This window comes from Oryctolagus cuniculus, chromosome 9, assembly GCF_964237555.1.
Source record: "Oryctolagus cuniculus chromosome 9, mOryCun1.1, whole genome shotgun sequence".
Taxonomy (NCBI): domain Eukaryota; kingdom Metazoa; phylum Chordata; class Mammalia; order Lagomorpha; family Leporidae; genus Oryctolagus; species Oryctolagus cuniculus.
The window spans coordinates 5832134-5853544 of NC_091440.1; the positions used below are offsets into that span (position 1 = coordinate 5832134).

The 21411-nt window shown below is 46.2% G+C and overlaps 1 long non-coding RNA gene across 1 annotated transcript in view; it reads right to left on the reverse strand.

Annotated features, from left to right (window-relative positions):
* LOC127491993 (uncharacterized) overlaps nucleotides 1–5345 on the reverse strand; it is a 14760-nt gene extending 9415 nt beyond the window's left edge. The window contains exons 1-2 of the long non-coding RNA XR_011378713.1: nucleotides 4942–5345; nucleotides 3094–3345 (exon numbers count right to left, since the gene is read on the reverse strand). This is a non-coding gene — a long non-coding RNA (uncharacterized lncRNA). The remainder of the gene's footprint in view (nucleotides 1–3093; nucleotides 3346–4941) is intronic.
* Between the last annotated feature and the right edge of the window lie 16066 nt (nucleotides 5346–21411).

Below are 21411 nucleotides of genomic sequence, written 5' to 3' on the forward strand. Positions count from 1 at the left end.
ACAACAGAGTTAATCTACACTCTAGACCAAATGGACCTAACAGATATCTACAGAATTTTCCATCCTCCAGTCACAGAATACACATTCTTCTCACCAGTGCGTGGAACTTTCTCTAGGATTGACCACATGCTAGGCCATAAAGCAAGTCTCAGCAAATTCAAAAAAATCAAAATCAAACCATGCACCTTCACTGACCACAATGGAATGAAGCTGGAAATCAATAATTCAGGAATCTCTAGAGCATATGCAAACATATGGAGACTGAACAACATGCTCCTAAATGAACAGTGGGTCAGAGAAGAAACAAAACAGAAATAAAAAAATTTCTGGAAACAAATGAAGATGACAACACAATATACCAAAACTCATGGGATACAGCACAAACAGTGTTCAGAGGAAAGTTTATAGCAATTGGTGCCTACATCAAGAAATTGGAAAGGCACCAAATAAATGAATTATCAATGCATTACAAGGATTTAGAAAAAAAACAGCAAATGAAGCCCAAAACTAGCAGAAGAAAGAAAATAATTCAAATTAGAGAATAAATCAACAAAATTGAAACAAAAAGAATTCAAAAGATCAGCAAAACAAAGAGCTGATTTTTTGAAAAAATAAACAAATTTGACACACCATTGGCCCAACTAACCAAAAAAAGGAGAAGACCCAAATCAATAAAATTAGAGATGAAAAAGAAAATGTAACAACAGACACCAGAGAAATAAAGAGAATCATCAAAAATTACTACAAAGAGCTGTATGCCAACAAATCAGGAAACCTAGAAGAAATGGATAGATTCCTGGACACATGCAACCTACCTAAATTGAGTCATGAATACAGAGAAAACTTAAACAGACTCATAACCAAGACAGAAATTGGATCAATATTAAAGACACTCCCAACAAAGAAGAGCCGAGGACCAAATGGCTTCCCCGCTGAATTCTACCAGACATTTAAGATGAACTAACTCCAGTTATTCTCAAGCTATTTGAAACAATTGAAAGGGAAGTAATCCTCCAAAATTCTTTCTATGAAACCAGTATCACCTCAATTCATAAACCTGAAAAATATGCAACAGAGAAAAAGAACTACAGATCAATTGCCCTGCTGAACACAGGATGCAGGGATGGTACAATATTCACAAATCAATGAATGTGATATGTCACATTAATCAATTGAAGAACAAAAAACATATGATTATATCAATTGATGCAGAGAAAGCATTTGATAAAATACAACACCCTTTCATGATAAAAAAAATCTAAGAAAATTAGGTATAGAAGGAACATTGTTTAACACAATCAAGGCAATTTATGACAAACCCATGGCCAGTGTCCTATTGAATGGGGAAGACTGGAAGCATTCCCACTAAGATCTGGAACTCGATAGGGATGCCCACTCTCACCATTGTTATTCAATAAAGTCCTGGAAGTTTTAGTCAGAGACATTAGGCAAGAAAAAGAAATCAAAGATTTTTAAATTGGGAAGGAGGAAGTCAAACTATCCCTATTTGCAGATAACATGCTTCTATATATAGGGGATCCAAAATATTCCAATAAGAGACAACTGGAACTCACTGAAGAGTTAGGTAAAGAGGCAGGATATATAATTAACACAGAAAAATCAACAGTCTTGTATACAGACAATGCCACAGGTGAGAATGAACTTCTAAGATCAATCCCATTCACAACAGCTACAAAAAAAATAAAATACCTTGGAATAAATTTAATCAATGATGTCTCTACGATGACCCAATACCATTAAATTATTAGAGAACATTGGGGAAACCCTGTAAGACACTGGCATGGGCAAAGACTTCTTGGAAAAGACCCCAGAGGCACAGACAATCAAAGCCAAAATTGGCAAATGGGATTACATCAAATTGAGAAGCTTCTGTACTACAAAAGAAACACTCAGCAAAGTGAAGAGACCAACTGACAGAATGGAAGAAATTATTTGCAAACTATTCAATTGATAAAAGATTAATAACCAGGATATATTAAGAGATCAAGAAACTCAACAACAACAAAACAAATAACTCAGTGAAAAAGTGGGCAAAGAACTTAAACAGGCATTTTTTAAAAGAGGAAATCCAAATGGCCAACAAACACATGAAAAAATACACTATCCATGGGGGAATGCAAATCAAAACCACAATGAGTTTGGCTTCTGTATGGCTTTCATACAGAAATCAAAAAACAACAAATGCTGGTAAAGAAATGGGAGGAAAAGTACCTTAATCCACTGTTGGTGGGAATGCAAACTGATACAGGCACTGTGGAAGACAGTATGGAGAACCTTAGAATTCTGATTATAGACCTACCGTATGACCCGGCCATCCCACTTCTGGGAATTTACCCAAGGGAAGTGAAATCAGCATATGAAAGAGTTATCTGCACCCCCATGTTTATTGCAGCTCAATTCACAATAACTAAGACATGGAATCAACCCAAATGCCAACTGAAGACTGGATAAAGAAATTATGGGATATATACACCATGGAATACTACACACTGATAAAAAAGAAATCCTGTCATTTGCAACAAAATGGATCGATGAAACTGGAAAACATCATACTTAGTGAAATAAGGCAGTCCCAAAAGGACACATACCACATGTTCTCCCTGTCCTGTGATAACTAACAGAGCACCTAAAAGGCAATCTGTAGAAGTGACACTGACAGTCGGAGAATGGCTTTCAGATCTTGAGCCCTTGCTTCCACTGTTGAAGAACAGTTTTTTTAATATTGTTGGTTGAACTCTTTACTTAACATAGTTATTCATATGTGTGCAAAGTTAATTGAAAATAAATCTCAGTAAAAAAAAAAAAAATAGGAATAAGAAAGGGAGGAGGAAGAGGGGTGGGGAGAACCACCATGTTCCTAAAGTTGTAATTATGAAATGTATGAAGTTTGTATCCCTTAACTGAAAGATTTCTGGGGGGAAAAAAAGGGAAACAACACTGAAATAAATAAATAACCTGGTACATTCAAAAAAGAAGAAGAAGAAGAAGAAGAGCACCCAGGGCATCAGTTTTCTCCCACCTGAAAAGCATTTTCCCTCTCGGCTCCCCATGCTGATTGTATTGGGTTCTTACCAGAATCCCCTGGAAGGAAAGTGATGCTGGTTCGGTGTCAGCTTGACTGGCCACGGTGCACGGGGCTTTAGCAGCACGCTGGGTGTGTCTGTAAGGGGTGTCAGCTTGCCTGGCCACGGTGCACGGGGCTTTAGCAGTATGCTGGGTGTGTCTGTAAAGGGTGCGCCAAATGAGACAGACGGTTGAACCGATGGACCCAGGCAAGCAGATGGCCCTCCCCAGCGCGGGCAGGAATCAGGAATCCACTGGGGGCTGCAAAGAGAAAACAGCAGAGCAAAGAAGACTTCACCCCTTTCTGCCGCCCGCCTGCCTGCCTGCCCGCCCGATCTTCTGCAGACCATGGACCAGGATTTCCACCATCGACCCCCCACGTTCTCAGCCCTCTGGGCTCAGACTGAACTCGACCGTCAGCCTGCCTCGCTCTCCAGCTTGCCAACAGCAGTGGTGGGACAGCTCAGCCTGTGACCTCATGAGCCCATCCCTCCTACGTGTCTGTAGGTATCTCCCGTTGATTGTGTGTCTCCAGGAGAACCTGACTGAACGGAAACTAACACAACGTTTCCCTCATTTGCTTCCAAAATGGGACTCTGTGTGATGGAAGACGGACCTGTCTAGAATAAGGGAGACCTAAATTCAGACCCGGGATACCGCCCTTCCTGAAATGGGCTACTTAAATTTTCTTCCAATTTCTGCTTCCGTGAGGGGAAAATAGAGACAGTGTCCATACAGCGGAGCTGACGTTGAGTAAGCACCAGAATAAACACCCAGGTGTTTGTGCCAAGAGGACACAAAAGATGCACACTGTTGGGGGCGGTGCTGTGGTATAGTGGGTGCACCGGTTCAAGTCCCAGCTGCTCCTCTTCTCATCCAGCTCTCTGCTATGGCCTGGGAAAGCAGTAGAGGATGGCCCAGGTCCTTGGGCCCCTGCACCCGCATTGGGGACCCAGAAGAAGTTCCTGGCTCCTGGCTTTGGATGGGCCCAGCTCCAGCTGTTTGTGGCCATTTGCAGCCATTTGGGGAGTGAACCAGTGGATGGAAGACCTTTCTCTCTGTCTCTCCCTCTCTTTGTAACTCTACCTCTCAAATAAATAAATAGGGCCGGCGCTGCGGCTCACTAGGCTAATCCTCCGCCTAGCGGCGCAGGCACACCGGGTTCTAGTCCCGGTCGGGGCGCCGGATTCTGTCCCGGCTGCCCCTCTTCCAGGCCAGCCCTCTGCTGTGGCCAGGGAGTGCAGTGGAGGATGGCCCAGGTGCTTGGGCCCTGCACCCCATGGGAGACCAGGAAAAGCACCTGGCTCCTGGCTCCTGCCATCGGATCAGCGCGGTGTGCCGGCCGCAGCGCGCCGGCCGTGGCAGCCATTGGAGGGTGAACCAACGGCAAAGGAAGACCTTTCTCTCTGTCTCTCTCTCTCGCTGTCCACTCTGCCTGTCAAAATAAATAAATAAATAAATAAATATTTTTTTAAAAAAAGATGCATGCTGTAATTTCATAGTATGATAATAATATGGATTTGAGTTTCAAAAATCCTCATTCTTTTTGCTCCGTGAAATGCCTATTATTCAATCAACAAACACTTGCTGACCCCATCCCCTCTGAGCCTCTGAATGAAGCGTCCTCCGAGCATTCTCAGTGGCCCGCTCAGGGGAGGGTTTCCTCCCTGCTCTCAGCAGCCACACAACTGCACCAGGAGGGGGCTGTGCTGGCCAAGACCAGTGTGGCTCAGAAGATGCAGAGATTCAAACCACAATGTGCGTTCACAGATGGACACACAGAGGCCAATTTTCCCGAAGAAAAGAGAACTCTAGGGAAAACCCCTAGGCACCTCCAACAGGAATAACGGCGGTCACCTGTCACTGAGTCACTACTTCCTGCCACCAGCTGTGCGGGGTGCTTACACGCGCTGTCTCCAGTGTCCACGCACAGTGAGGCTCCACCGTGTCCACTGCACAGGAGACCCAGGACCCGAGAGAAGAGGATCCTTCCTGCCTAGGTACCCCTGGCTCTCGCCTCGCGCCTCTCCTTCTGAGAACTGAGTTGCTGCTACAGAATGGAAAATGGGCCTGTTCTTTTTAGGTCTGGGGCACGGAGCCAAGGAACAATGGGTGGAAATTACAGGAAGACAGATCAGCCTGATAGCAGAAGAACTCTGTAGCCCAGCAGTGGCTGGCAGACAGAAGGTGCAGTCTTTGGAGTCGGTGTTTCCCACTGCTGGGGATGCCTGAGCCTTGTTCGGGGGAGGCAAGCTGGAGAAGAGACTCAACTAACAAAGTAAACGCTCAATAGACGACTCTCAAGGTTCCTTCCTACCCCACAACCTCAAGATCTGGGAAACTATTCTTTCCCCAATTCAGAGGTCAGGGGTCACCTTTGCCTTCCTTTCACATTCTTCAGTGACCAACCCAAAGCTCTAGATAAGAACTCCCCCCACGCCCAACCCAGCCCATCCCAGAAACCAAAGGACGAGGATTAGCTCCGGAGATGGACAGAAGCCCTGAAGTGCATCCCTGTGTCTCAGAGACTGTGTGACCTCAGCCTGGACAGGCCCGAGCCCTGGGCCTGCAGAGTGGAACCAAGTGGTCGGGTTCCTTCATCCTCAGGGAGCAGTCATTCGATGGCTCACAAAAGCTCCGCGAAGTAGCATGAAACCTGAACTACTACATAACAGCCTGCTTGCCTGCGACGCTCTCCGTGGAAAGCCAGCAGAAGCGCTCCAACCGTCTCACAAAGTTCACATCCTGTTGTGGAATTATTTTTAATGACGCCATTATTCTGCTAACAGAATACAGAGAAACAGCTGAAACCTAAAGTTTCCTCTGTTTATCACCTCCCGTAAAATTCTCAAAAAGGCCAAGATGATTTGTTTCAAAATGTGTACAGGAATAATTGGATAGAGAGTTTTCACGCCAACTTTTCATTTGGAATGAAATCTAGAGACCGCTACTTCATAAACCCCTGGGAATCTAAGCACAGAATGAGCGGGCAAAGGTTCACGGCGCAGGGAGTGCAGTCAAAGCTCACCATGCCTCCGAGGAACAGCTGACGTGCCGTCTCCCGGCGTGTGGCTCGGCACAGTCACCTATTTCCTAGGACAAGGTGCTCACACGTAATCGGTTTTGCCTGAGCCCCCTAATCACCTCTGGAAAAGAAAAGGTGTATCCGTGGACTCCCTACTCTCCTTGCAAACCTTAGCTGATCCAAACTGAGAAACATCTCATCCTCGAACACTAAGCAAATGTTCTGCAGCACAAACTGGGTACGAGGAGTTGATTTAAGATGTGATTTGTTATCACAGTCCTGCCAAACAGCCAGATATTAGTCATCTTCCCAAGCGCGCAGGGATACGGGAAGATGTTACTCATGTCACGACTTCAGAGTCAATTTTCAACTCGCTCTTTTCCCACGGCCATTCCTGCATTCAGGGAGCAGACAGACAGACTCCTTCCTTGCAAACCAGGCTTCTGGGCATGGAGGTGTTGCCTGAAGTATTTGTCTCCGTCAACGCGTGCAGTGCCCACTTTTTCAAGAACAGCTTCCGGCATGAAGCAGAACAACCCTGCCTACCAGCTGGCTCTGTGAGCAAAACGCCGTTTCTGTGTAAAAGCGCGCAAGTGCCCTGCCCGCTGGTCAAGACATAGACTCTTCCTGACTACGTCGGCCATCTCTTCATCCAACCCAAAAACACGACGTCCGAGATGGACTCGTGACAAGGGGTGAAAGTTTGCAATCTTAAATGACCTAAATGAAAGATCTCCGCGAGTGAGATCCCAGTGCAAAGAACGGGTCATCAAAGAAGGAGGTACCTTTCTCTGAAGGGAGGAGAGAACTTCCACTCTGCCTACAACCTTGTCTAAATATGATCAGAGTTGGTGAACTCAAAAGGCTTCCATAACCTTGGCAACTCATGACAAGAGCCTAGGGTGATTACTGAGGCCATAAACAAGAGTGTCAATTTGTTAAGTCAACAACAGGAATCACTGTGCACTTACTCCTCATGTAGGATCTCTGTCCTTAATGTGCTGTATGTACATTGTGATTTAATGCTATAACTAGTACTCAAACAGTATTTTTCACTTTGCGTTTCTATGTGGGTGCAAACTGTTGAAACCTTTACTTAATATATGCTAAACTGATCTTCTGTATATAAAGAGAATTGAAAATGAATCTTGATGTGAATGGAATGGGAGAGAGAGCAGGAAAGGGGAGGGCTGTGGGTGGGAGGGAAGTCATGGGGGGGAAGCCATTGTAATCCATAAGCTGTACTTTGGAAATCTAAATTCATTAATAAAAGTTTAAAAAAAAAGAAAGTTTGCAATCTTAATTAATATGCTTACTTAAACTGTTTTTAAAGAACCCAGAAATGGAATCACATTTCTAAGAGTTCCACTGGCCCTGGGAAGCTACCCAATATTCGCTTTTTACTATGTGACAGTTGGGCACATTTGCAAAACTGCAGTAGGGAACAGTGGAGAGCAGAAGCAGCGTGGGTCTCAGGTGGCTGCTGCAGATGCTGGTGGTGAAGCCTGCCCAGCGTTCACTGGCTGATCAGATCGCCCACCCCTCACTAGGTCGTTCACCACACAGGTCTGTGCAAACATACCAGATAAAAGCACAGCTGGAAGCATAAAAAGTCACTGCAACCAGAGTGGGTCTGATTTCTCTTTGATTGTTCTTTGAACTCAACTCACTGCCTGCATGTGCAAAATGAGTTTGCGTTTCAGCTGCGGGGCTGTTTTTTGTTTTGTTTTGTTTTGTTTCCCCACCATCTTTCCTCAGCCCCTACCAGGAACAGTCTGCTGTGCACAGACCAGCACCACCCAGGCCACGTAGCCTCGGTTCTCCCTGCTCCTGCAGCTGCGAAAGTTGGAAATTGATTATTTCTGAAACATTGAAACCACATGAAAAGGCTTTTCTTAAAGAAATGTTATTGTCTTTTCTTTATAGAAATCAGTGAAGTGGGTGTCCACTGGGAGCATAAGGAGTAGGGTCGTGTCTGCCACATACACCCGCAGACATCGAGGCTACCTGGAAGAGATGCCGGACTAAGCTTTGAGCCTGATGGAGAGGACCCAACTCTCTGCTTATCAGGTTAAACTTTGGGATAAGAATGTCCTCTTCCAGATGTGATCATGGTGTTGCTTAAATGATGACAGCAGACCCAAAGTCTGAACAAGGCCATGTGTTTGCATCACTTGGACCAAAGTCCTCTAAGCAGAGAAGCTGAGCTTGTCAACTCCAGCCACACACTCTTGGAAGAGCAGCTCCAGAGCGTGTGCCACGCACGTGTGTCCAGGGGCAGCCAGGTGGGCTCTGCGACCCACACTCACACCCCGGCTTACTTGTGAAGTGACTCTGGCCGGGTGCTTACTTTCTTTGTGTCCCAGTTCACCTGTTCAGCAAATGTTACCCAACTCGTCACGATGTTGGCAGCATTTAACACATTATTGTTTAATACATAAAATAAGAATGGAGGCCTTTCTTTCAGCCCCAGACCTGCACCAGGACCATTCCAAGAACAAAAATGTTCCTAAACATTTGCAAAATATGAGTGTTTAAAAGCAGTGCCTGGCAGTGGATGATGGCCTGAGTTCTTGGGCCCTGCCACCCACATGGGAAACCCAGATGGAGTTTCCAACTCGCGGCTTCGGCCTGACCCAGCTCTGGCTGTTGCAGTATTTGGAGAGCGAACAAGCAGATGAAAGGTATTCTCTCTCTCTCTCTCTCTCTCTCTCTCTCTCTCTCTCTCTCAAATAAAATGAAAATAATATTTTTAAAAGTTTAAAAATAAAATCGAACATATAGTTGTGATGTTCTGTGTGTCTATTGTAGTCAAAAAGTAAAGAACAAACATCTCACAATTTCTGGCTGGCCTATCTAATGTAGCTAAGAAAAAAGTTTAACCTCCTCTGGATAATAAATATTTATCTTCTCTCCTTTTACTCTTTCCTGTACTGCAGCCCCCGAAGCTGGAGATGCTGTAACCCACACCTCATAGGTGATTTGCCTTGCTTACCGCTAGGGGGAGCTGAAGCTAAGATTAGTGGACCGGGGCTGCTAGAGGAAAGAAATGGAGAGAAAACCTGAGGAAGAGGATGGGAGGTGCCAGCAATGCATGCAGGGGAAGGAAGGGGCCTTGGCTGGGCACTGGGGTATTTAGGGAGCCAGCCATCAGTCACTTCCGATTAATGACCAGGCAACCTGATATATATATATAAGATGTAGCATCCACTTGAAGCCGCCACGATCTCAGTGCCTGGATCTTCTGTTTTCTGGAAAAAGGGGACTTCTCCATCACTGGTCTGTTTTCACCAGCCAGGAGCGCCATAAGGATAACGTGCTTGGGTCTGTTGGTTTCATTTTGTTTTCCATAACCTCTGTGAGATGGGAGGGGGGAGGGGTTGTACTGGGCTTGTGCAGGGACTGCAAATGCAGCTCCAATGGCTGACCTCAGCAGAAACCAGCATCCCACCTCCATGCTTTAAAAGGTGTGTGCTGGGGGGGAGGGGGCTGGGAGAGGACAGGGAACCCACGTCTCTTATCCCAAAAATGTCCTGGGCCATGTTCCCCAAAAGTGGGGGGCAAAAGTCACTGCTGAAATGGGCCATTAATTGTCTGGTTTCAAACAACGGTGAGAACAAACCTGCAGGGCCGGTGTTGTGATGCAGCAGGTTAAGTCCAAAATGAGCACTGGTTTGAGTCCTGGCTGCTCCACTTCCAATCTAACTCCCTGACAATGCACCTGAGAAAACAGTACAAAATGACCCAAGTGTTTGGACCCCTATCGCCCCCTTGGGAGACACAGAAGATGTTCTAGACTCCTGGATTCTGCCTGGCCCAGCCCCGGCCATTGAGGACCAACTCTGTCTTCTCTCTCTCTCTCTCTCTCTCTCTGTAACTCTGCCTTTCAAATAAATAATTTAAAAAATAAAAAGAATAAACCTGCTGAGGCCAGCTTGACATTTGTCACTTTGACTTTTAAGCATCCTGGTAGCCACCAAATCGCCAAATCCAAAGGGCCAGAAAGCATCCCACCAAATCTGCACAGGTACCCAGAACGTATCTCCACAGAGCCTTTTGTGCCAAGCTCGTCTGAACTTCACCCTGAAGCTGTCAGAACTTTTGACAGCTTTGAATCAAGCAACTGATACCACTGTACAATAACAATGTCCTCTCTCCTTCATTTCATCCTAACTCTTGACATAGCATTTATCACTATCCAGTAGTCATCCATTCATTCACCTATGTATTTGTCTTAATTGCACATGTATAGGAGTCATGTTTAAGGGACATATCAGAAAGTCGGGTGGGTGGTACAAACAGGCAGAGACTAGTGAGGCACAGTGCAAATAGAGGTGCAAACTGGTGGGCAGGAGACCGAGGAGCTCCTAGGACAGGATGTGGTTAAAGCCAGGGAGTAGGGACAATGCCCTCCACAAAGAAATGGCTGTCAAAGAAGGAAAAGCTGAGTGTACAAACCTGGACAGTGTCGGTGCTCAGGGAAAGTTTACAAGGGATAGTTGTGGCTGCTGTAGGATCCTGCTAGATCCCAGCTGCTGGGAGCACTGGGGCTCAGGGCTGTCTGCTTGGAACTGCCCATGAGTGAAGGCAGCTGCCATCCAAGTTCAAGTTCATGGCACCTCCCTAGCAGGGGTGGGGAAGCTTTTGTCCACAAAGGGCCATTTGGATATTTATAACATCATTCACAGGCCATACAAAATTATCAAATTAAAAATTAGCCTACTGTGGCCGAAGCTGTGACATAGTGTTGAAAAGCCACTGCCTGCAACAGCGACATCCCATATATGGGCACCAGTTTGTGTCCCAGCTGATCCACTTCTGATCCAGCTCCCTGCTAATGGCCTGGGAAAAACAGCAGAAAACAGCTCAAGTGTCTGGGTCCCTGCACGCATAGGAGAGACATAGATGGAGCTCCTGGCTCCTGGCTTCAGCCTGGACCAGCCCTAGTCGATGCAGCCATGCAGCCAACTGGGGAGTGAACTAGCAGATGGAAGATCTCGATATTTCTCTCCCTCTCTGTCTCTCCATCCCTCCCGCCCTTCCTCTCTCTGTAACTCTGACTTTCAAAATAAATAACTCTATGAACAATTAACCTGCTACAGATTTGTTGAATTTAGAGTCCCACATGTGCTTGCCTTGGCAGGGCCTGACCAAATGATTTCCCCAGCCCTTGCATGGCCATGGGCTGGATGCTTCCCACCCCTGTGGCCTAGGGGCAGCCACATCCCAGGACTGGTGGATGCAGTGGGAAAGGCAGCCTGGCCCTCGCCCTGCGTGGGACTGTCACCTTCATCAACGAGCTCAACATCTCCTCTGCTGATGTCATTTCCTTTACTCCTTTAGTCAGGCCCCAAAACACTCCTTCACACAAATTTTCCCTTCCTGGTCTGTTTCCCAGAGATTCGGATCTCACCCAGTTGGTGCCAGGAGCCACCAGAGGAAATGACTCCAACCAGGAACTTAAGAGCTGGACCATCCCCTGGTAGCCAGGAGGGGAGGGGCAGCCCTGGAGGCAAGGTGAAAACAATCAACCCTGGCTGAGCAAGGGCTCTGCCAAAACTTTCACTGCTGACCAACTCCAGGGCATTGCAGGAGAGAGTTCTGGTGGATGCAACACCCCCAGGCTATTGAGAGATACAGAAAAGGTACCAATTATGCAAACAATAGACCCCCCACACACACACACACACACACAAGGCTCTGCTGAGTCACTGATGCACTGGAGAAAAACAATGGAGGCTCTGGGCTATGAATCACCCATTGAAAGCTGGTGTGAAAGTTAGAAAGCAGGCTCTGGCCTGGCCGGGGCTCACTAGGCTAATCCTCCGCCTAGCGGCGCCGGCACACCGGGTTCTAGTCCCGGTCGGGGCGCCAGATTCTGTCCCGGTTGCCCCTCTTCCAGGCCAGCTCTCTGCTGTGGCCCGGGAGTGCAGTGGAGGATGGCCCAGGTGCTTGGGCCCTGCCCCCCATGGGAGACCAGGAGAAGCACCTGGCTCCTGCCATCAGATCAGCGTGGTGCGCCGGCCACAGCACACAGGCCGCGGCAGCCATTGGAGGGTGAACCAACAGCAAAGGAAGACCTTTCTCTCTGTCTCTCTCCTACTGTCCACTCTGCCTGTCAAAAAAAAAAAAAAAAAAAGCAGGCTCTGAGGCATCCAGAGAGACTCTTATCTCCATGCGAGGACAGAAAAGGCTGAATTGAGCACAAGGCCCAGGGCTCAGTAGTAAGAAGAGCAGCCCTCCAAAGAAATTTGAATTCTCAGCAAAGGCAAATATGCTCTGAGCCTGTCAGGGGCCTGGCTGCAATGAGTAGGAGCCTGTGACTTGAATGAGGACTTGAATTGAGGCTTGCAAAATGACAGGACCCTGCCTGGGTCTGCAAGAGGGGACCTGTTCTCCCTGTGAGATGCTGTGCTGTGTCTCTTGCATGAACACCATGTGGAAGTCTCCACGTGGCAAGACAGCACAGGGCCCCTAAGGATCTCTCCTTCCAGAACTCCCCCGGCCCAGTAACTGGAAGCAAGTAAGGACAGCACATGGTGGGCAGGGGAGGGGTGTGGAGGGAGAGCAGTGCTGGGCCTGCAGAGGAAAGAAACAACACCCCTACTGGCCAGAGCCAGACTGTTTATGGCACTGGATCCTGAGGGTGAGTTTATCGATAGGGGAGCAATCTCTGTGACGGACGATTTGCTTCCCAGACCAGGACTGAAGAGCTTGGTTACATCACTCTGCTGGGATGACTCTTGACACTTGGGAGAAAATGACAGTCCACACAAAGGCACGCTGAGGTGCCGTAGCTGTTGTGATAGGTGATGGGAGAAGAGATACGACAAATCCAAATCCCTGAGCCAGACCCCAGAACCCACTAATGAAATGAGAGGACAGGCTCTCAGCAGGTGAATAATGAAGGAGACGTCAGGTTCTCAGCACGCGCTCTGCAACTGCTCCCTGGTGAAGGTAGCAAGTAAAAGACTTCACACCCCTAGCGAATGGCAGAGATCAGTGGGATCCCTAAACACCCAAAGGGTTTGGGGTTGGTGGGCTTCCTCGTGGCCCACGTAATATGTCAGTTTGGGTTCTATGAAAGCAGGACAGATGCTGGAGGATAACAATGGACTACACTGAACCCCACCAGATAGGAACTCCAGACACCTTCACCTGAGCACATGAAGAAGGATCGGCACCAGTTCACTTTTACTTGGAATAGAGGTAAATTTCCCTGCCTACAATCATGCGGAGAGACCCGCACCACCCAGACACTCCCCAAAGTGTCATCCTGTTCCACAGTGAGATCATGTGAATCAGACTCGATGAGCAGGGAGCGGCAAGTGCACTGGAGTGCTCCTCAGGCGTTTGTAGTGAGCTCAGTAAATCAGAGAACAGCCATGGTTAGCTGGGTGTTTTGGGAAACAGAGGCCAGAGGAAGCAAAGCACAAATTATTGCCTTCTGCATGACCACTAAGAAGGAAGCACGGTAACAGTCTCTTCTGTTTCTTAAGATGGCATATTCCACACTTGGAAAGTGCTGTGCCAACCCACTTACTAGATGAGACCAAAGATTACCAGCTTGGAGTAGAGCTTAGATCAGAAAATGGCTCTGGGTCAGGTCTGGGCTGTGGTATACTAGGGTCTGTGGTTTTTGATCATATGACTTGGCAGGCCTATGCTGATTAAAATCTCTATGGTTGGCAAAAGATAAAATGAGGAATTTATGGCAAGTATTAAGACAGCCCATTATATACCCTTAGGGTTCCAGGAAAAGGCTCTGTTAGCTGCAATAGGAATTATACTACATCTGAAAACAAGTTCTTGCTATGCTACTAGGTTCTGCTAGACACAGAACACCTAACCAGTGTATCTCAAGTATCCTGGATCCAGATTGTGCTCTATGAACTGGGTTCAACTTTACTAAGTCGTAAGGTCCAACAGCCCCAGCCATGACCCACAGGAAGATGGAAGTGGATTAGGATCAGTCTTGAGCAAAGCTAAAGGACACAATGAGATAAAGAGCAGTTGGCCCATACCTACAAGTTGTCTGTCATTGCTGCACTTGCATCTCTTCCTCAGGTTCTTCTGCAGTCTGCACAGAGGACCCCTGAGGACCACCTGACAGAGGAAGGGATGAGCCAAACTTGGTTCCTGAGTGTGTCACTTGGTGTGGGGGAGCAAGCTGGAAACGGAGCCCTGCTGAATGCAGGTTTACCCAGGTGCGACATGAAAGCCAGCACTGAGGGAGACTTCTCTCAGTGGTCAGGGTTTCCATTAAAGCGCCTCCTCATTCATTCTGCTTTTGTGGTGGGTGGAGAGGTGGTTTATGCAAAGAACACATATGGATTTATGGGCAGTAGTGAATAGCTCTACTGGTCGGTCAGGGACCTGTGACAACATAGACTGAAAGACCGGAGACGCAGATGTCTGGGAGCAAGCGTGTGGATGGACACACAAGAGTGGGTACAAAATGGGAACATCACGGTGTTACATGGAGACACCCACTAGGCAGCTTTTGCTGCAGAAAAGGCACGTCACAACCTGATAAACGAAATTATTCTGCCAGTTGACTTCAGCGATTGCTCCCTCTGTCTGCTCCAACTCTGGCACAATGGGACATGGCCAGGGTAGTGGCAGGGATGGAAACTATACACGGGTTCAAATTATAAGTCCCCACTCTCTAATGCTGACATAGGTCCTGCTGCTGAATGTTAAAGTCGTCCACACCAGACAACAGATCTGAGCTCCCAGCACTGCACCAGCTCAAGGAGACCAATTAGTCTTTTGGTGGTAACTTGACCAAATACCCCTTCCCCCACAAAAGAAAATGAAACATTTTGGCAAGAACTGGCATATCCTGGGCAGGTTTGCATACCTTCTTTATAGGACCTGTGTCAGTACCAATATCCAAAGGACTAACATCATATTTGATCCACTGACAGTGAATCTCACCTACCATTTCATCACACCAAGGAAACGGTGTCACAGCAAAGGAGGTGTGGCAATAAGCACATGGCTATGGGATATACTGCTCCTGCCACTTAACCAGAAGGTGGTGATCTGCTGGAAAGGCCTTTTAGAGGCGTCACTGAGGTGCTAGTGTGGAGATACTACTCTACGAGGATGGCGTGCTGTTCTCCAGGATGCAGCATGCACTGAAAACTTACTCCTGGGGTTTGGAACCAGCTGGAAGGAGTAGCCACACTTACCACCACCCCAAAGCGAGTCCCTTACAAATGTGTGTTTTTCATCCTATGCCAATGGGCCATACTGATATAGAGGACCTGGTTCACAGAGGAGGAATACTCCAGCACGGGTCACGGTAAGACATGTATGATATTTTTAGCGATGGCTTCTGGCAGGGCACTTCAGTATCCACCAGGCAGGAAAAGAAGTTATCATCTGCTTCACAGGTAGAGATAAAGCCCATGTTAGGTATCCAGGTAGTATACCGGATTATCTCTTTCTGTTTTCATGATCACTTCTTCCAAGAAGTGTGTCTTCATCTCCTTTGTTCATTTTTATATTGAAATACCTGGCTTTTTGTTACTGAGTCTTATATATTCTGGATATTAATTCCTTATCAGACGTATCGTTTGCAAATGTCTTGCTCCATTCTGGAGGCTTTCTCTTCACTCTGTTGGTTGTGTCTTTGCTGTGCAGCAGCATTGTAGTCTGATGTAATCTACTTACCTATTCTTGCTGTTATTGTGTGTGCGCGTTTCGAATTTGTTTTAGGGTTTTACATTTAAGTGTTTGCTCTACTTCAAGCTCATTTTTATAGGATATAATATAAGGATCCATTTTCATCCTTTTTTTAAAAAAATATTTATTTATTTATTTGAAAGTCTGAGTCACACAGAAAGAGAAAGAGAGGCAGAGAGAGAGACAGGGAGAGAGGTCTTCCATCCACTGGCTCACTCCCCAGTTGGCTGCCAACGGTCGGAGCTGGGCTGAATTGAAACCAGGAGCCAGGAACTTCCTCTGGTCTCCCACACAGGTGCAGGGGCCCAAACACTTGGACCACCTGCCACTGCTTTCCTAGGCCATAGGAGAGAGCTGGATCGGAAGAGGAGCAGCCGGGACTCAAACTGGCACCCACATGGATGCTGGCACTGCAGGCAGCAGCCTTACCCACTAGGCCACAGCACCGGCCCTAGGATCCATTTTCATTCCTCTGCAAGTAGGGATCCAGTTTTCCCAACACCATTCATGGAAGAGAACACACCTTCTCCAATGTGTCTTCTTATCACTCTTGTTAAAAATGTGTTGACTCTAAATGGGTGAATTTTATTTCTGGGCCTCTTATTCTGTTCCACTGGTCTGTGTGTCCATTTCAATGCTATTACTATGTTATTTTGGTTACCATAGCTTTGTAGTAGAATTTGGAATCACATAGTATAATGCCTCTAGCTTTTCATAAGGATTTTCATTGTGATTACATTGACTCTGTACATTATTTTGAGTAGCCTGGTTCATGGTATTAATATTTTGTAATATTAATTCTTCCAATCCATAACCACAGAGTATCCTTCCACTCATTTGTGTCTTCTTCTGTTTTTTTCAACAATGTTGTCTAGTTTTTATTGTACAGGTGCTACCACCTCCTTAGTGAAATTTATTCCTAAGTATTTTTTATAGCAATTGTAAATGGGATTGCTTTCTTGAATTTATTTTGGATAGTTTGTTGTTATTGTATAGCAATGCTGCTGATATTTGGGTGCTGATTTTGTATCCTGAAACTTTAAAGCATTCATTTATCAGTTCTAACAGATCTTTGATGGAGTCTTTGGAATTGTTATATATAAGATTATCTCATAGGGGAAGACAGACCGTCATTAATGTAGTGGTTATGAACTTTCAGCTGAGTTTTCAATAGCAACAATGAATGCCAGTAGACAGGAAACATGTTGTAAAAACTAACTGCCAAGCTCAAATTGTAGACCAGTGAAAATGTCTTTCAAGAACAAGGGCAAAATAAAAACATTTTCAAATATTGAGAATTTGCTACTGGCAGACTGTCACCGTAGGAAAGCCTGAAGGCAGAGGGAAGTGATTCAGACGGAACATCTGACATAAAAGACATGAAGAGTAAAATAGCAATAAATCAGTAAGTAGGAAATTGCCAATGCAAGAGAACACTACTACCAACAGTTGGAAAGGGAGTTAAAGCACTACTGAGTTCCTAAGTACTTACATTTTCCAGATGTAGTACAAAGTTATTGATTAATCTTAGACCTTGATAACTTAAGTGCATAAGTGAACATCTAAAATTCCAGTCTTTGTATTTCAACAGAAGCATTTGCCCTATTTACATTTAATCAACAAACTAAAGCCTAGATGTGAAATGCAAAACTGTGAAACAATAAGAAAAATATGCTAAATGCTCATGACCTCAGGGTAAGGAAGAATTTTCCAAATCAAGGCAGAAAACCTTCTGTCATAAAATGCAAGATGATAAACTGTAACACATCAAAATTAAGGACACTTGTTCATCAAAATATTTCATAAAGAGAGTAAAAAGGCGACATATATAGTAGCTGAAGGTGTTTACAGTACACACATATAATATCAGTACCACAGGACAGAAAACTATCACTCCATAAGAAAAGGCAAATAATGAGACAACCAGGATGTTAGCCAGCATGTTACAAAACAGGAAATCTGATGTGTAGCCTGGGGCAGGTCTTTAGCCCAGTAGTAGACACTGGTGAAGACATCTGTGTCCCACACTGTACTACCTGGATTCAGTTCCTCGCCGTGGCGCCTAACTCTGCTAATGCGGACCCTGGGAGGCAACTGCCATGGCTCAAGCAGTTGAATCCTTGCCCCTCACGTGGGAGACCTGGCCTGCGTTTTCATCTCCCAGCTTCAGTCTCAGACCAGCTTTAGCCACAGAGGGCATTTGGGGAGTGAACCAGTGGATTTCTGTTCCTTCTTTCTCTCTGTCTCTCCCTTCCCTCCATTAAAAATTTGCAAAAAATATAGTTAACTTTATTATCAACATAGGAAATGCTAGTTAGAACTACAACAAACTAGCATTTCCTATCCAACAACTGGAACAATCAAATGTCTGATGGTCGTGGCTGGCGCTGTGGTGTAGCGGGTAAAGCCCCCCCTGCAGAGCCGGCGTCCTATATGGGCGCTGGTTCGTGTCCCGGCTGCTCCACTTCAGATCCAGCTCTCTGCTGTGGCCTGGGAAAGCAGTGGAACATGGCCCAAGTCCTTGGGCTCCTGCACCCACAAGGGAGACCCGGAGGAAGCTCCTGGCTCCTGGCTTTGAATCGGCACAGCTCCGGCCATAGCAGCCATCTGGGGAGTGAACCAGCAGATGGAAGACCTCTTTCTCTCTGCCTCTCCTTCTCTCTCCATGTAACTCTGACTTTCAAATAAAATAAAAGAAAGAAAGGTCTTCCTTAAAAAAAAAAAATCTGATGATCGCCTTTTCACCAAGATGGCACCAAAGGTGAAGAAGGAGGCTCCCGCTTCTCCTAAAGCCAAAGCAAAGACTTTGAAGGCTACGAAGGCAGTGCTGAAAGGAGTCCACAGCTACAACAACAACAACAACAACATAACTCAGCTATATACACCCAAATGAGACACTACCAATAACATAATGTTAAATACAAAAAAAACTCATAGTAGTTTAGAATACATATAAGAATATATTTTATTATAAATATAAACTAAGAGTGTGTAGGCTACAGAGATTACAATCTGGGAAAACCAAACAAAATGTGGGGATGATTAAGCAAACGCTGACATCCGTGGGAGTGGGCAGGGTGTATGATCCAGCAGCCACATGATACTGCTTATGTTCTGCTTTAGACATCGATCGAAACATATTTCTCTGTATAACATATGCATATATATAAGCAAGCATTTGTTTTCTTATGTACTCTCGAATATGCGCTACAGTTCACATTCCATAAAATGAAAAGTAAACAGCATGTAACAGACAGCAGTCAATGCATAAAACTTTTCCAGATATCATACTGTGAAACGGAGCAGAGAAATGGTGTAAGGCGCAAGAGACTGGCAGGTCAATAAAAGGTCTTTTTAAAGATGGGAAGCGACGCAGCCTGTTTAAGTGCCCATGGGAATGAGCCAGCGAAGAAGGAGAAGTTGACAATGCAAAGCAGACAGGCAGGGTAGCTTCAGAAATAAAGCTCTGAAGCGGGCGGGAAAGGGGACATGGTGCAGACCCTAACGGAACTTGCCCTTCAAAAACAGCACTGATGTCTTCCTCTTGTAACAGGAGAGGAAGGACCCGGTCTGGATGCAGGTGCAAACAGGTGTGTAGACTGGATGAGGGGGAGATGAAGGATTACAACCCATTATTTGCAAGTCAATGTTGGCGTCTAAACGAGGAGGGAGTATAATTTTTTTTAAGACATGTATTTGAAAGGCAGAGTGACAGAGACGCAGATCTTCAATCTGCTGGTTCACTCCCCAAATGCCCACAAAAGCAGGCGCATCTCCAGCAGAGTCTCCTACATGGGTGGTAGGAACTCAAGTACTAGAGCTGCTTCCCAGGCAGATAGAAATGGGAGTGGCTGGGACTGGAACTGGCACTCTGGTATGGAATATGGATATCCCAAGCAGTGGCTTAACCTGCTGGGCTACAACATCATTCCCTAAGAAGAGTTTTAAATACCTGGGAAAACAGAACAGGACCCAGGAGTGCGAGTGCTTATACAAGGTAGGTCATGAACTTTCATTGTGATACTTCCACCTGGTGTACACTGTGCCCAGGTAACTTTTAACTTCTGATAGATGCAGATACAGAAGAGCTGGATAGTTGTGTTGGATACTTGGGATAACCAGAGTTGGGGTAGATGTAACCAGGAATTTTTCATAAATTTCTAATGGACAGAATAGAATCAGAGATTTGGAGTACACTAGCAAGGAAGGAAGAAATTTATGGAGCTGGACTGTAGTGCAGCAGATTATGCTACCACTGCAATGTACTAGTTCCAGTCCCAGCTGCTCCACTTCCAATCTGCCTCCCTGATAATCCATCTGGAAAGCAGTGGAAGATGGCCCAAGTACTTGGGTCCCTGCCACTCATACGGGAGAACTGGATAAAGCTCCTGGCTCCTAGCTTCAGCCAGGCCCAGCCCTGGCCCTTGCGACCATGAAATTTAAAATAGAGTGAATGAATATGGTGTATTACAACCAAAGAACTGGCCTCAAAGAACTGCTGAAGGGTGCTAGAGCAAGTGGGCTAGAACAAAAGAGGTGATGTATCTATTGAGTGAATGAACGAACTAATTGCAGACAGTTACCTGGTTTGTACACTGCTGGGAAGGAGTCAGGAGGTTCCCACGGTCAAGAGCGAGACAGCATCCTCAGGGATTATGTGTCTAAACAGCCTCAACAAGGCCAAAGAGGCATGGCAGGAGAGCTGCCAAACGGGCCCAGTCAAAAGAGGAGGTATGGGAGCTACAGCTGGGTTCACAGGGGGGTTATCTGGAGCTTTGTTAGGCAGAGTCGAAGAGCAAATGTGAGTCCCAGCAGGACTGAGCAAACAGAGAGAGAAGTACCACTCAGAGGGAAGACGGGCATGGGACAAAGGACCCACGACTTCTGTTGGTCAAGGTGTCAGATGCCTGCTAATCCTCCAAGTATCAGCCCAGGTTCTCAGTAACGCCCACGTGAGGGTTCATTCCCAGGAAGCAACCTGCAGTGTCGGGAACCTCAAGACCCCAGCCTGGAAGGATCAGGTTTGGAAATGACAAATAGTAGTTCGCCTAGAATAGACCATGGGACATCTGTCCCACCTTGAGCACGAGGGGAAGCATTTGAGTCGCTTTGTGAAAGTTCAGTGAGAATTTATGGCTGAAAAAAGGAGACAAGCCTGCAAAGGCCCTGAAATCTCCCAGAAGCAAGAGATTATCGCTGCTAAAGAAAAAATTCCAACATCAGGAGGGGGCGACCTTCCTTCTCTCGTGTAAAGACCTTCAAATGAAAGGAAGGGAGGAAGACCTGGCAATTTAGGAAGCTGGAAGGAACTGTCATTGCAGCTCACTTCTGCTTCTTGCTCACCTGCTGGGTGCTGCTTCCATCATGTGAGGACCCTGAGCTCTAGACGTTTAGATTTATTTGGGCATTCCTAAGAGGTTGCTGCTTCTCTTTTAGAGATTAGAATATACCTTCTTCCAGTCCCAGATGCTTTGGGGGCCGCGCGTTTTGGTGCAAATATGGCCAAGAATCACCCCACACACAGCCAGTCCTGAAAATGGCACAGCAATGGCATCAAGAAACCCTAATCACAAAGATAAGAAGTCGTGGACCCCAAGTTCCTGAGGAAC